Source organism: Myotis davidii, unplaced genomic scaffold (assembly GCF_000327345.1).
Source record: "Myotis davidii unplaced genomic scaffold, ASM32734v1 scaffold993, whole genome shotgun sequence".
NCBI lineage: Eukaryota > Metazoa > Chordata > Mammalia > Chiroptera > Vespertilionidae > Myotis > Myotis davidii.
The window spans coordinates 782,733-786,526 of NW_006285483.1; positions in this window are offsets into that span (position 1 = coordinate 782,733).

A 3,794-nucleotide genomic window follows, 5' to 3' on the forward strand; every position below is an offset into this window, starting at 1 on the left:
TCCCTTCCCAGACTCCCCAGTTTCATAGCCATCCAGCTTCCCTCTCCAAAAAAACAATCACTGGTACCAACTTTTATGTTTTCTTTCAGAAATATATTGTGCATCATGCATATCTGTCTATCTGTGTCTGTCTATCATCATCATCTCAATCCTTGATTTTAACACAAATGAGAGAATGCCATATGACCCAATCCTTGCCACCCACCCCCATCCTAACCATGTATCTTGGAGAAGTTTTCCATTGGGCAGCGTCCAACAATGGCATGAGTCGAGAAGTTCCCCAACACTGGAAGATGTGGAAACACTGGCTAGATGAACACTTGGAGAAAATAAAAGGCAGAATTGAGCCCTTGACTAGGGGGAGGGAGGTTACATTCATGTCTTTTAAGGCTCTATCCATCAACCAGCTTCTTGACTACAAAGAGAACAGCTCTTTATCTCACTCTACCCTTTCTCTGCACTCTTCCCAGCACCCCCTCCAAAGCCAGCCGGGGTCACCAGTGCCTCACGCTGCCCAACCATGGCTTCCAGCCCTCCTGTAATTGACAAGAACTCCCCAGAGGTAGCCTCTCTTTGTGCCAGCCTCATGCCACTAAACTCCAAATTAAGAGGCCCAGCTGAGATTTCTGTCTTATTCCTCCTATACCCCTGGGGCCAATCGTCTTTCATTTCAGGAGGGGAATGGAACTAGAAGTTTGGATTTGGGAAGGGGGGTATAGAGGCAGGGCTCACCACCAAAGCTGACGCCTCTATGCTCCGGAGAGATGTGCGTGTCCTACCATGCAGCTTAAGACTTCTCCAAAACACCGTCCCCCCAAATCCAATAAAATTGCAAATTTCACTGTATTTCACAATATCCTAAATAAACATGAACAGCATGCATTCTCTTCCTTGCATCAAATATTAATCTGCCTGTGGCCAGTGCCTGTTCCCCTGCGTGTGTGCACACGCTGGGTAAACACCGGGGAGATTGGGATGCCAGACCTTCCCTTCTCTTCCCCAAGTCGAGAGCATGACAAATTTTTCTCCTAATTACACCTGCCACTGTTTGCCTTCTAATACTGTAAATCCTCCATCACATAGTTTTTCAGATTCGGGATTAGGTTCTCTTCCTGTCGTACAAATGATTGGAGGGGGGAGGGATGGGGGCAGTGTGGGCTGTGTGGCATTGCTTTTCACAATTTCTCTATGGGTGTCCCTGAATTGGGCATAGACAGTGTTCCCAGGCCCCTGACCCTCCTGTAGGATGGGAAGGAGATTCCAAGGGGGCAGGAGGGAGACGAGAGAATGAAGCAAAGTCACTTGCTCAGGTGTGCAGAACGTGCTTACCCAGTTTAATTAGCCCCCTAGTTGCCCCTAAATCTGGACATAATAAAACTCCTGAGAGGAAAGGAGAGGGTGGATAAAAAGTGTCCAGCATCATGCCCAGCACATAGTAGGTGAACAATAAACCTTAGTTCCCTTCCCTTTGCTCTACCTCCTGGCTGGTGTCATCATCATCTCTCTCCTGGACCATGAAGCCTGGCTCCTCACTAATTTCCTATGTCACCTCCCCTCTCTCCAGTGAACCCATTGTCCCCCAGCTGCCAGAATGCTCTTTCTTTCTTTCTTTTTTTTTTCAGAATGCTCTTTCTAACGCCCAGAACTCTCTGTTCCTGGCAGGCCCTGCTTTAAAACGCCCCATAACTTCCCACCATGTTTGAACCATGTCTAGTCCCAGCATGCAGGGCTCTCTGCTGCCAGGCCCACCTTGATTCTCTGGCCTCATTTCTAGCCCTCCCCACACCTCCTATTCACCCACTCTAGACTGCAGCCACCCTGCCCACCATCTCATCCCTCCCCAAATGTGCTGTGCAAGTTGTCACCTCCATTTCTTCGCTCAGGCTGTTCCCTTTGTCTGATGAAATTTCAGCCTTCTTTTTAGGTGTTCATCCCTGATGATCCAAGTCTGATGCTGCAGAAGGTGATTTTTGGTGTGTGGTTGGTAGGAGAGGTTTCCTGCTCCCTTAATATCACAACCAAGTCAACTGCCTGCTCCATCTGTGGGTGAGAATGGGCACCGCAGGATCAGCCCTTCCATGCCTCTGGGAACAGCTCCCCAACCGGGCAGGTAGCATGGAGCCTCCACCAGTACCAACTATCAGTCCTTTAAGGCAGGGGTGGGGAACCTTGGTTCTGCCAAGGCCATTTGGATATATTTATAACATCATTCACGGGCCATACAAAGTTATCAACTTAAACATTAGCCTGCTATATTTGGTCAAACATTTAAGTAACCCACCTCTAATGTCTTGTCAGGGCCAGACCAAATGATTTTGTGAGCCTTATATATTCCACGGGCTGGACATTTCCCATGCCTGCCTTAAGGCCACAATGGTGGAAGGGAAGGGGGTCTGAAGACCTTCCCCTCCCACCACTCCTGTGACCAAACCCCCTCCCTGACTTCCTTCCCTGAGCCTGGGCTGGTCTGCTAGTTATCCGTCAGTTCTCTTCCAGTTATCTGTGTGTCTGGAGCACCCAAGCTGTGCAAGTGACACCCAAATCATTCCTGTGGGGTTTTGGCATATGCAGTATCATTGGCTGCTTTTATTTGGTGAGTGGGTGCAGGCTATAGCTTTTCCCTTCTTATTCTATTTGGCTCCTAGAAGCCCTTCTGCCTCTAGGGATACCCCAGCCCATTGGCTAAGGAGGGGGACCCCACCCTCTGGGGCTGGAGGCCTATCGCTGGGCTAAGGAGGGCAGCCGTGGCCATGCTCTGTGCTACCCTGTGAGGTCTCCACCCTGCCGAAGCTCCCCTCAAGCTGTTCTTGAAGTCTCTCAGAGCCAGCTTGCTCAGCTTGAAAAATAACTGTCTCTAGCCCTGTCCCCTCCCCACACATTTCACCTTCAAAGGGTTGGGAGAAATTTCCCTAATTAATTAACTCCTCTGCAGCCTGCCCTCCGTGTCATTGGGTGATTAATTGTCACTGTGTCTTTAAATCCAGAGGTGGAGAGAAGGTGGGTTGAGTTGGCAGTGGTGGATGCCAGACGCAGGCATGCTGGAGGGAAGGTAGCCTGAAGGCCTTTCCTGGGGTTGGAGGAACCCCGCCTTCACCCTCATCTCTGTCCTTGCCCAAGGCCTGACTGAGAGGCCCCAGAGCCAGACCACAAATGCATCCATCAATAATCAATCGATGAGTCTCAAATATGAGACTGTGGGAAGTGGGGCATTCTAGGAGAGGCAGGATGGCTGGCTCTCCTAAAGGCTGCAAAGCAGGGTAGGTCACTTGGCCTTCCCGAGCCTCATTGTTCTCACCTATAAAATGGGGGCGAGTCATAGGATCTTCCCCCAGGATGGTTGAGGGGTGTGTGTGAAATGACACTGGTGTGTATAAAGCTCTTAGCATGGTCCAGGGTACAGAGCAAGTGCTCAGTAACGGTGGCAGCGATTGCACAGCTGCTGCAGCATCCTGAGGGGCTGTAAGGCCACACTCCTCATCTCCAATGCCCATCTAGGACCCTTGCCCCTCCACCCCCAGCTCTGTTCTCCTTAGTCGATCCCACCCATGCCCCCAAACCCAGCTATAGCACTCACCTGCTGCATGACCTGGGCGAGGTACTTACTTTCCACTGTGTTTATTTGCTGATCTAGAAAATGTGGATAAAGTTACCCTATCATCGTGCCAACAAGGCACAGGGACATAACGAGATTAAGGTCAGCCCTCCCTCCGAGAAGTTCCACAGCAGGAAGAGAGATGCAGAAGTAAATGCCAATACGGTGTGACCTGTGACAGAGGTGCACAGGGCATTCAGCA